This window comes from Erythrolamprus reginae, chromosome Z (assembly GCF_031021105.1).
Source record: "Erythrolamprus reginae isolate rEryReg1 chromosome Z, rEryReg1.hap1, whole genome shotgun sequence".
In the NCBI taxonomy this organism is placed as follows: Eukaryota; Metazoa; Chordata; class Lepidosauria; order Squamata; family Dipsadidae; genus Erythrolamprus; species Erythrolamprus reginae.
The window spans coordinates 52,232,953-52,245,591 of NC_091963.1; the positions used below are offsets into that span (position 1 = coordinate 52,232,953).

General features: G+C 42.0%; 1 protein-coding gene across 2 annotated transcripts in view; it reads right to left on the reverse strand.

Annotated features, from left to right (window-relative positions):
* Nucleotides 1-12,426, reverse strand: part of THRB (thyroid hormone receptor beta) — a 297,981-nt gene extending 285,555 nt beyond the window's left edge. For both annotated transcript variants that reach the window (XM_070727268.1, XM_070727267.1), the window contains exon 1: nucleotides 11,995-12,426. The gene's annotated coding sequence lies outside the window, so the exon portion shown is untranslated. The remainder of the gene's footprint in view (nucleotides 1-11,994) is intronic.
* Between the last annotated feature and the right edge of the window lie 213 nt (nucleotides 12,427-12,639).

Here is a 12,639-nt window from a genome sequence, read left to right on the forward strand (position 1 = left end):
ATCTCTGCTATTGTCAGATAACTATTAATCTCATTGGTATTGTATCTGTATAGAATAATACTGTCTTGCCCTTTCTTCTGAATATTTAGGTCAATTAACACTAGTGAAGCCAAATTAATAATAAAAGAGAGAATCAATAAAACAGAATAGGGCTAGAAGGGACCTTGGAGGTCTTCTCAGGAGACCCTATACACATGGTGGTGAACCTATGGCATATGTGCCAGAAGTGGCATGCAGAGCTCTCTCTGTGGGCATACATGCTGTCACCCCAGGCCTATTTTGGGTCTCTGCCATGCATGTGCATGTGTCTCCCGCTGGCCATCTGGTCTTCATGTTTCTGCCAGCCATGTGACCAGGTGAGAGTGGTTTGATGATCATGTGACCAGAGGGTGGCTTAAAGGTCATGAGACTGGTTTAAAGGTGGCCAACTTGATGTCACTCATATTAAGGGTTTGGGTTAGGATTAGGGTACCTGGCCTCTCTTTGCCTCAAAGAGATACAATTTTCATAGATATGTACTATTACCAAACATCCAAAATATACTGTTACACACAGGTACACAAAAATATACATTATGTACTATATAAATGTACACACACACACACACACACACACACACACACACACACAGCTCTTCTAAAATTATACCCAGAGTCCACTTTCTGCCACACATCTAATCATAACTTCTGTACATTAGAACATTACACACACTTTCAGATAGCACCCTAGCTTGCACATCATTGTTAAATAAATAAATAATAAGCAGATTCAGCTTATAAATAAATAATAAGCAGATTCAGCTTATCCCCCCCCCCCCCAGTCACAATTACACAATCCCCCTGGCCCTGGCTCATGTTATTTACCAGCACAAGTCCTCCTCCTCTTGAAGTCCTCCTCTCACCTACTTTGTAAGTTTAATTTTAGGAAAAAAGTAAGGCAAGCCACAAGCAAGGTGGGAGGGATGATTGGTGAACCAGTGAGCTGCTGGCTCATCGATCACTCTGCCAATTAATGTGTAGAAAAATTTTAAAAATAATTTTTAAAATTTAAAATTAATTTTTTTAAAAGGTGGCGGTTCCAAATAACAGGCAATCAATCAAATGATGTCACCAGAGGGCTACTACTGGTACTACAATCCCAACCGTACCGGTAGGAACCCATTACTGATGTAACTTCTTGACAACTGGCATGTTCATTGCGAGTTTTAAATTGTTTTGTACTGTTTTTTAATGGAGTTTTATATTGTATTTTATGTCTATTTGGCTGTGAGCAGCCCAGAGTCCTCTGAAAGTAGGGCAGCATATAAGCATGCATAAATAATAAATAAATATAAATGAATGAATGAAAAAGAAAGAAGGAAGGAAGGAAGGAAAGAGAGAGAGAAATGAAGGAAGGAGGGAGGGAAGGAAGGAAAAGGAAAGAAGTGATTTACTAATCTATCCAAATATTAAGTAGATGGAATCTTACCTAGCATTTTGTAATCAATCAAGGTCAACCATCTATCTAGGAATGCCCTGGAGCTGAATTTAAGTTTTGATAATTAAATGGATACATTTATAGTTTTCATTTACCTTCTTTCAGGATTTTCTTTTTTACTTTCAGTTCAAGTTTATAACCTGAAATTCTTGGATGATCTCTCATTCAAGCACTATGCCCAACACTGCTTATGTTCCCAGATTAGGTCAGCCATGTGCTGTCATGTTCTTTGATCCTTTTTACTAATCTTAAAAGAAATCATAATTTACATCCAATATAGATATCAGAAAATCATGTCTGAAGCCTTTGAGGGCAGAATTTCATCTGAAGTTATGTTTGTAGTTTAAGATTCTATAATATAAGATTTAAGATCTATATGACAATGAATTGAAATAAAATCCATAGAATGACAAAGTATTATGCATTGTATACAGTTATAAAATAGTTTATTGCATATTTGATTATACCACATTTTCAATAAATATAGTAGATGGCTGGATTTATAAGTTGGTTTATTTCATCAACGTCTGATCCAAAGAAGTAAAGAATAAATGAACACATATAATGAATGTTATGGCAAATTCTTCAGATACCAAATAGGGTATAAAGACTCTAAAGAACATTTCAACCAAGTACGAATTTTCAGAGTCTATAGTTCTAAATCAGCATTTTTAATCTTTTCATGAAAAACATAATATTGCTTCAACTACTGATTTTTAAAAACTTTAATTGTAAGAATTGCTAAAAATTATATAGGGTTTACAGTACACACGTACATATGTATACACTAGTACCTTGTGATACGAACCCCTCGTCATACGAACTTTCCGAGATACGAACCCGGGGTTCAAAAATTTTTGCCTCTTCTTACGAACATTTTTCGCCTTACAAACCCGCCCGAACGCCGAACCCGGACGTTCGGCAAAAGTTCGGGTTTGGTCTTTGTGTTCGGGAGGATGCTGAAAAGTCCTGCCGCCCAGCTATCAGCTTTGCAAAAGAGCCACAGTGGGGAGGCTCAAATGGAGATGGGGAATCCCAATAGGGAATTCCATGGGCGGAGCTTTAATGTCACGAAGACGTCCTTCCTGGAGTCCATGTTGTGGCCGGCCAGGAAGGACGTCTCCATGATTTCAAAGCTCTGCCCATGGAATTCCCTATTGGGATTCTCCACCTCCGTTTGAGCCTCTGGACCGGCCGACAGCTCCGCGGCTCTTTTGCAAAGCTGACAGCCGGGCGGCGGGACTTCTCGGCATCCTCTTGAACCTGAACACCGAACCCGAACTTCGCCGAACTTCCAGGTTCGGCGTTCGGGAGAATGCCAAGAAGTCCCCCGGCTGTTTCAAAAGGCGACAGCCAGGCGGCAGGGCTTCTCGGCGGCCTCCCGAACACCGAACCCGGATGTTCGGCAAAAGTTCGGGTTTGGCGTTCGGGTTCAGGAAGACGCTGAGAACCCCCCCGGCTGTTTCAAAAGGCGACAGCCGGGCAGCGGGGCTTCTCGGCGGCCTCCCGAACCCAAAGCCGAACTGTTGCCAAACTTCCGGGTTTGGCATTCGAGAGAACGCTGAGAAGCGGCTGGCTTTTTCAAAAGGTGACAGCCGGGTGGTGCCGCCCAGCGAAGCACTGTTTTTGCGGGGGGGGGGGGGTTGCTTGCACACATTAATTGATTTTACATTGTTTCCTATGGGAAACATTGTTTCATCTTACAAAAATTTTCGCCTTACAAACCTCCTCCCAGAACCAATTAAGTTCGTAAGACGAGGTATTACTGTACATACATACATACATACACACACACACACACACACACACACACACACACACTCACAGTGGTACCTCTACCTAAGAATGCCTCTACTTAAGAACTTTTCTAGATAAGAACCGGGTGTTCAAAAATTTTTTTGCCTCTTCTTAAGAACCATTTTCTACTTAAGAACCTGAGCCCAGAAAAATTTCCCAGGAAATTTAAGAGCAGTTTCCTGCCATTCCCCCTTTAATCCCAGCCATCTTGGGATTTTCTGGGCTGCCAGAGGAGCCTTTCGGTGGCATTTAAGGAGGCTTTGGCAGTCCAGAGTGAACAAAGCATTTTCCTTTCTCTGGGCACTTGGAGAGGGAATTGCCAGCGCCCAGAGAAAAGAAATGCTCCTTTTGCTCTGGGCAACCCAGAGTGAATGTTTTCCTTTCTCTGGGGGCTTGGAGAGGAAATAAACCACTTTGCTGTTATGACTCCCTCACGCTGCTTCCCATACACCCGGCGTGAGTGTCTGGGCACAGAAAGGCAAAAGGGGGCACTTTGCCCCCGCTGGATCAACTCGACTTCACTCTGGGTTGCCCAGAGCGAAAGGAGCATTTCTTTTCTCTGGGCACTGGCAATTCCCTCTCCAAGTGCCCAGAGAAAGGAAACTGAGGAGTCACCACAGTGAAGGAAAGATGCCAGCTACAAAGTGAGCGAGCGAGAGGAGAGGGGAGCCCTTCAGCATGGGAAGGAAGAGGAAGCAGGTAGCAGCAGTAGCAACTACTACCTTTTGGTCAAAGGAGTGGGAGGTTCCCCCCCTCACCTGCCTGGCACAGTGTATGGGAGGCATGTGCTCTTCCTCGCCGCCTCAGAGTCCCTCTTTTTTTAAAAAAGCCTTAAAGTTTTGGATTTTTTTGATTCTCCTCACCTTACCTTCTTCCTTCGGCAGCAACTGTCCTCCTCCTCCTCTTCTTCCTCCTCCTCCTCCCATCCAAATTCTGAGCTTTTATTTCTTTCCTAATGGGTTTGCACACATTATTTGCTTTTACATTGATTCCTTTGGGAAAAATTGCTTCTGCTTACAAACGTTTCTACTTCAGAGCCTGGTCACGGAACGAATTAAGTTCTTAAGTAGAGGATCACTGTGTATATATACACTGTAAACTCTATCCAGAAGGGTCTGTTGTAATTATTTTATATATAATTTCATAACTATGAAGCCTAAAAAACTAAAAGTCATGATTCCACTTATATTTCTTAATATCCCTCTGTCATGAAGATAGCTTATTAAAATAAATGAAATAAAATAAAATAAATTAATTACTGTACATACTTAGGTAGAGATACCACTGTGAGTGTGTGTGTGTGTGTGTGTGTGTGTATGTATGTATGTACAGTAATTAATTTATTTTAAATAAATAAAATAAATAAATTAATTAAAATGTCACAAAATTTCCAATACCTATGGACTATTAACCTTAGGCCCATATTTCCCTTCTAACCCCAAAATCAAGCTCTTCTGAAACACTGAATTTTTACAATCTCTTTTTGTTTCATTCAAAAATTATACCAAAATCTATTTTAAAAATAATAAGTAATGATTACCAAAAACTATTGGATTTCAACAACTTGCATACGTTTAACTATGGTCCCAATTACATACTATATTTTTCAGAGTATAAGACACACCTTTTTCCTCTCTAAAAGAGGCTGATAATTTGGGTGCATCTTATACTCTGAATATAGCTCCCCCCCCCCCCCCGAAGCCCTAACCAGCTGCTAACTAGCTGATCTTCCCAGCTCTTACCTTGCAGGCTCTTTCATTGTTTCTCTCTACGAAGAATGTTTTCCAAGCCCTAAATCTTTGCAGCTTTTTTTTTATTGCTCTGAATATTTCTTTCCAGCCCTATCAAGGTGCTAACAATGTTCCCAACTCTTACCGGCTTGTCAGCTCTTTAACTTGTTTTTAGGCAAAGAATTTTTTTATTTTTCAATCCAATCACAAATACAAAATCAAATAACATCCCTCTTGAATTACATTACAATGAATCATTTTTAAAATTTCAGTATTCATATTCCATCCAATGCTGCCTCCTTTACATTTAACATCTGGACAAAAAATAATTACGCAAATTTCTTATATAACATTAAAAAAACCTGTTAGCTAGTACACTTTTTAGGCTGTTCCTAATCTTAGTCACATCTAATTAATTAGGCCAAAGTGCTTCAAATTTCTCCATGAATCTTAAATATCAATTTTGATATATTTTTCTTTACCTTACTTTTATAATAAATGCCCTTTAGAAAAAAAAATAACCTTAACTCAGGGGTCTTTAAACTTGACAGTTTTAAAACTAGTGGACATCAACTCCCAGAATTCACTCAACCTACTTACCCCTGAGCTACCCACCCAGATTTCTTTCTTGGTTTGCTAAAATTTGGAAGGCCAGTTTGCGCTTCTGTGAAGGTAGGGGGGACAAGAAAGCAAAGGGGGGATCCACCCAAAGACCTCTCCCTCCCTCCATCCATCCCCCTCCCTCTCTCTCTGTCTCTATCTCTCTCCCTCCTTTATTGCTCTCCAATGCAATCCGTTGGAACCTGCAGATGCCGTTGCTTGCACCCAACTCAATTGCGACCTCCCAAAGGCACCCCCTGAGGCAGAAGATTGGGGTGGGGGCTGTTGGAGCCAAGCCTCCTCACGCTGATCAAGGCTTCCCCGCGGGCTTTCTCCAATGGCTGGATACACAGAGCGCTGAGGGATGCCCGTCCATTTTCCCTCAGCTGCAGCCGCATGCTCCGTATTATTTGCCCGGTGGCAGCCGTTTCTCGCGGGGTCCCTGCCAGCACTATTTCCAGTTTAGATGGGGGCGGCTAGTTGCCATGGTCTTCAGGGGTGCCTTTGGGAGATTGCAGGTGAGGTGGGCGCACACGACGGTACTGCAGAGAAGCGGGCCTACTTCTCGAGGCCTTGATCTTCTGGCATGAGGGGGCTTGGCTCCATCAGCCCCCCCACTGTATTGTTGGGTGGCCAGCTCAGCTGGACGAGCGGCAGTGGGTAGAGCTGCCTCAGACAGGGAGAACCACCCCCTGCCCAGTCACTGCCACAGCTGCTCTCCCAGCTAAGCCGGCCACCCAACAACACAGCGCTGGTGCGGACAATGGCTCTGCCCCTTCAGGGCCTGTTCGCTGACCTCCTCAGCCTTGCGATTTGGCCTGGGGCATGAATATGACATTCTTGCCCATAAATGAAAGCCGCCAGAGCCGCCTCGGCAATTGCCACCGCTGCCAGGACTGGTTAACTCGGGCGGCGCACCCACCTTGCCCCTGCTAGCTGGAGGCCACAGGCAGCCGCCTGGAAAGAAAGGCTTTGCTGCTGGTACTACTCCCGGCACCCTGCCCATCCCCAGGGCGGAGCTGCCAGGCAGCCTCAGCAGCTTTCGATATATAAGATGCACCCAATTTTTAAAGCGCTTTTTTGCAGTAAAAAGATGTGTCTTATACACCAAAAAATACGGTATATATCACATACTCAGGAAGAAAGTCGAGGCAGAAAACGTTTAATTATTTGGTGGCTATTGTTATCCATTCCTTCCATTCTGTATTTTTCCTTTTTTCATTATGGCAGTAAAATGAAGGGAATTGTGTGCATATAAGTATCTCTTCATTAAGTGGATTGTACGGTATTTGCAGATAGGAGGGTAATTTATTTTATTAACTGGTTTTATGGGCAATTTATCCTCCTCCTCTTTCTTCTCTTCTTTTTATCAGAGGTTTAGAGTCTTTTCAGATCAATGAACTCAATTTTACATCATTGGTCCTAAGTTGCTACAGGAAGTGACTATATAGCTTGTTGCCAAGCCAATGTTAGTGTTTTTTTAATTGATTCTTGATTCTTTCCCTTTCTAGATTTTCCTTTCTCTTTGTAGATTTATATACATATAGGCACACAAAAATATAATGCAGTCATACATAAATTTTTGGATGAAAGGTATCTCTAAAATATTTTGAGGAGAACTGACGATTCTAGGTAAACTAAATGAAGAATCTCGTTTGAGATATTGTTGGCGTATATAATGATTTGGGGAGTGATGGTGGCTTTCTTTGTGGTAAATATTATCTGTTGCTTCATAAATCTATCTATTTAGTTTTAACACACAGGAGCAGTTCACATTCTTATCCCAGAATAGTCAGTCAAGGAATCCTGATCCAGAAATGGATTTGTATTTTTAGGTTTCAATCTATAAATCAGATCTGTCCATTTGATTCTATTGAACAACATGCAGAAAAACATCATTTGCAAAACAAGCACTTGCACTTCAGATTTTAACTTGTTTAATAGACATTCTTTCCTGAAGGAATGTCATTCTTTTCTGAAATTTCAAGGGAACTAGGGCTTTCTAAAAAGACAAACATCCTCAGCAAGCAATTCACAAGATTATTTTGAGGAAGCCATAATAGTTCAAAGTGCTGTAAACTCATCAGAATCTATTACATCAATTTTATACCAGTTTAATGGTTGTGGCTTGTTCCAAAGAATGCTATAAATTTTGTTTGCAATTCATGTCTATAATAATACCTCCTACAATTGTAATTCCTAGACTATTTTATAAAGAGGAAAATATTACTAAATTTAAATTTTAAAACTTAGCATTTAGACTTACATTTATTTATCTATTTGTTTATTAATTCGATTTTTAGGCCGCCCTTCTCTGGAGACTCAGGGTGGCTTACAACATTAAAAAAAACCATAAACATGACACAGTTGAAATCAAAATCATTATACCATTTCACAGTGCTTTACTGTCCTCTTTAAGTGATTTACAGAGAATAAGCTCCCAACAATCTGGGTCCTCATTTTACCGACCTTGGAAGGATGGAAGACTGAGTCAACCTTGGATGTCAATTTGTTGTTTACTGAGACTTAAAACATAACAACTAGAGGTAAGAAGCATAGTGAGTTCTTTATTGTGAAAAGACTATGGAAGGGCTTTAAGACATTGTTTACATATAAAATAATAACTAGGATGTTCAGATAGGATTACAAAACTCCAGCTGGGAATTCTGGAATGCTATTGCCAGGCAAGATATGGTTCAGGTATCATAAAAATGGTTTACAGTGATACCTCGTCTTATGAATTTAATTCATTCTGTGACAAGGTTCGTAAATAGAAAAGTGTGTAAGATTAAACAATGTTTCCTATAGGAATCAATGTAAAAGCAAATAATGCATGCAAATCCATTAGGAAAATCCAAACTTTAAGGCTTGAAAAAAAAGCGGCCGGTGGACAAAGTGAAGGCTAACAGAGTGGAGATGGACAGCGAGAAGAAGCGAGGAATGGAGGCCCTAACAAAGGCTAATGCTGCCGCAAATTGCTCCCAAAATCACCCCTCCAGACGCTTCCTATGCTGCCCCAAATCACTCCCCAAATCACCCCTCCAGAAGCTTCCTATGCCACCCCAAATCACTCCGAAAATCACCCGTCCAAAAGCTTCTTATGCCACCCCAAATTGCTCCCAAAATCACCCCTTCAAATGCTTCCTATGCCACCCCAAATCGCCTCCAAAATCACCCCTCCAAAACCTTCCTACGCCGCCCCAAATCACTCCAAAAATCACCCCTACGAAACCTTCCTACATTGCCCCAAATTGCTCCTAAAATCACCCCTCCAGCCACTTCCTATGCCACCCCAAATCACCTCCACAATCACCCCTTCAAACGCTTCCTATGCCACCCCAAATCGAGGTCCTAACGAAGGCAAATGGATTGAAGAAAGGCAGTAAGGAGAAACGAGGCAAACACTTACTATGCCACCCAAATTGAGGTCCTAACAAAGGCAAATGGAGTGAAGAAAGGCAGCAAGGAGGCATTTTGAAAGGCGAGGTGATTTTGGAAGACTTTGGAAGCGATTTGGGGCAGCGTAGGAAGCTTTTGGAGGGATGATTTTGGCAGCGAGATGATGCAAAGGAAGCTAGGGGGGATTTTGGCAGTGGGATGGGCTGGCTGTGGGGAGCAGAGGAAGTGGAGGTCTAGAGGGGAGCGATTTGGGGCAATGTAGGAGGCTTTTGGGAGCAATTTGGGGCGGCGTAGGAAGCTTTTGGAGGGGTGATTTTGGGAGTGATTTGGGGCGGCATAGGAAGCTTTTGGAGGGGTGATTTTGAGAGCAATTTGGGGCGGTGTAGGAAGCTTTTGGAGAGATGATTTGGGGAGCAATTTGGGGTGGCGTAGGAAGATTTTGGAGGCATGGTATGTTTGTGTGTGTGTGTGTGTGTTAGTAAATGGGGTTCTTTTTAAATCTTTTTAAATATTTTAAATTTATTTGGATTTGTCATGATTTGTTGTATTTTGCTGTGAGCCGTCCTGAGTCTGCGGAGAGGGGCGGCATACAAATCTAAATAATAAATAAATAAATGATTTTGGGAGCGATTTGGGGTGGTGTAGGAAGCTTTTGGAGAGGTGATTTTGGCAGCGACATGATGCAAAGGAAGCTAGGGGGATTTTGGCAGTGGGATGAGGTGGCTGTGGGGAGCAGAGGAAGCGGAGGTCTAGAGGGGAAATTAGCAGGGAAATGGGGCAGCTCTGGCATTCCTCACCTCGGGACTGCAGGTGCAAGCAAAAGTAGGTAGGGAATCCTGGAGGGGGCAGCAAGCAAATGGGAAATCCCGGCAGTGGCAGTCATAAGGCAGGGGAATCCCTGCGGCATGAAGAAAGGGCACGCGCAGTAAGAGAGCCCACGCACCCGGGCTCGGGTTTGTAAGGTGAAAATGTTCTTTAAAAGAGGCAAACAAATCTTAAACACCGGGTTCATATCTCGAAAAGCTCGTATGAAGAGGCATTCGTAAGATGAGGTATCACTGTATTTAATAAATCACAAGACACTAAACTTTTTATGTTATGCTGACAACTAGACTTTTCTATGTTATATACACACTATACCAAAATGAAATAAATCACATAATTCAGCCTTTGTTTCCTGTCAATGTTGACATTACTGGGCTACATGGGCCAATGATCTCACTAAGTACAAAGTAACTCCTAATGTTCCTTAAATTGATGCTTATATTCATCAGTGAGATTCTCAAAACATACTTTTGAAAAGGATGTTGTGGGGACAAACTGTCCAAGAAGAAGAACTAGCTTTCAAGAAGATCACACTTTATTTTACAAGAAACTAGACAGATTTTATCAGACTACTGATTAATGAATATATATGCAAACCTATGCAGTAATAAAACAAGGAAAGAAGGTGACAGCTACTTCAGAAACAATTATTTTCATTATCCTTGTAAAACACTCTCAAACTATTAGCTTCAGTTTTATACTATTTATAGAATAGTCAATTTTATAATAGTTATAGCATGCTGCCTCAATCTGGGCCCTTTTGGATATCTTGCACTATAATTGCTTTGTGCTACAAAGGAAAGGCTGTAGCCCCAACCATTTGTAGAGCTCAAAATCAAGAAAAGTGCCTTGAATTAAATCTGGGGATAACCAGAGTCAACTTCCTACTCTGCTCCTACAGTAGTAGGCTTCCCAGATGAATTTTAATTATAACTCCCTGGATTCTCTGAAAGTATAAAGCCAAAATGGAAAACAAGCTGGCTCAAATCACCCAGTAAAGTACATACTTCAGTAGGACCTTGAACCATTATTTTGCTAGTTCTAGTCTAATATTTGAACTCATCATTTCAAATTATTAGACTACAAATGTTAGATTTCTTTATTGGCCACAATAGAATTAAAACTTCTGAAAGCTGCCAAAAACTGTTTTAGTAGCTGGATAATAATGCCTCTGGATAACCATCAAGGCTGCTCTTGACATTTCTGCGAAATACTGAGAAATACATGTAATATTACTCATTATTTAAAAAGCTGCTACTTTAGATACAATTGTAAATTGAAGATAAAAATCTGAAAATGGAGTTGAAAATCATATAATACATATATTAATTGTAGAATATATTAGCGTCAACCACTGCTTTTAAAAACAATCTAGCTATTGAAACTTGATCATGTGAAATCTTTCTACACAAGGATGTGAGTTTGTTGAAAAACACAGCCTCCTCACCTCAGTTTTAAAGAATACATATTTAATATTTTAGCTGAAACATAAGTCAGAAAACTTTAAAACAAAATCAAGAGCAGCAACAACAACAAAAAACCTCACCTCACCGTCTTTTTCCGAAGTGTTTTCAACAGACGCCCACACAAACATGTCAGACACTCTCTCCCCCAATCTGCAGCGCGACTTGCGACTTGCTGCAAGAACATCTTCCTACAAGATCCCTTGTCACATAACTTACTCATCATGGAAACTTCCACACTTTCCGTCCATGGTGGCTGCACTAAGTATGCCACAGACATTTTTTAAAAAACCCAACATAATTTAGACAATTATGTATACAATGGGCGGAGACAGCGACTTTTTAAAATGTATTTTTAATAAAATGAAAAATCCAGCGATGACATACTCTGTCAAGAGCTAAGCTGGAAAACGCTCACTTCCATCCCCGGCTGATTGATCTCGGCTGAAAAACAATCTCTTTCTGAAGAACAACAAAGATCTCTGGAAATACGTTTCCTGAGATCCTGGACCATCCCCCCCTCCCCTCGGCTAAAGTAACCTCTCCAATGTGCGTTTCAGACTACCCCAGGGCAACCAGTTTCTAAAAATACCCCCTTTCCAAACATCTGCTATCACATCTGCTCTCGTTTCGGTCAAGTCCAGCTGGGAACTCCTGCCTAGAGTCCAAGGACACAAACCTGATACAACTGCAAACCCACTCACCGAAAACAACTCTGCAGCCGGGATCAAGGGTTGTCGTTGCTGCCGTTCCGGCCTGTTTTCTTCCCTAATCGGTGCTTATTAAGGTGCCCGTACGGGTGAAGTGAGGTGCGGGAGAGACTCCTCTGTTTCCTTTTCGACCTCCCAGCCAGCAGCAGCACCTAAATCAGTCCTACTTCCCAAGCCAGTTTTTCTGTCTCGGCGTTGATGACCTGGTTTCCCCTCGCGCCCCACCGGGAGCCGGAGGCGCAGAAGCAAGAAGACGCAATACCCGCCAAACCAGTGCTGAAAAGCTGGAGATGCGAGTACGGAAGGGGGAGAGAGGCGAGTATAGTTCAGACCAGCCCAACCTAGCCCAGCCCAGCCCGCAAAAGATGAAGGAGCCAGCCCATGTGGATCTAGCCTTCCGGGATACAAACGGCAGCCCCCTTTATCTTTGCTAACTGACGTGCTCTTCTGTGTCGGTATGTTTCATCTTTCCTTTCTAGCACTGAAGCTTAGCAGACAGAAACTAAAGTTGACGCTCAAAGCTGTAACATGCCTCGCCGGGAAGTGCCCGCTCCGAATCCCCAGCCGTTCACTTCCTTAGGATTGTTTTGGCAAGCCCCGGCGTTATTTTGCCGGAGAATAAATGCAGATTTCGAGATA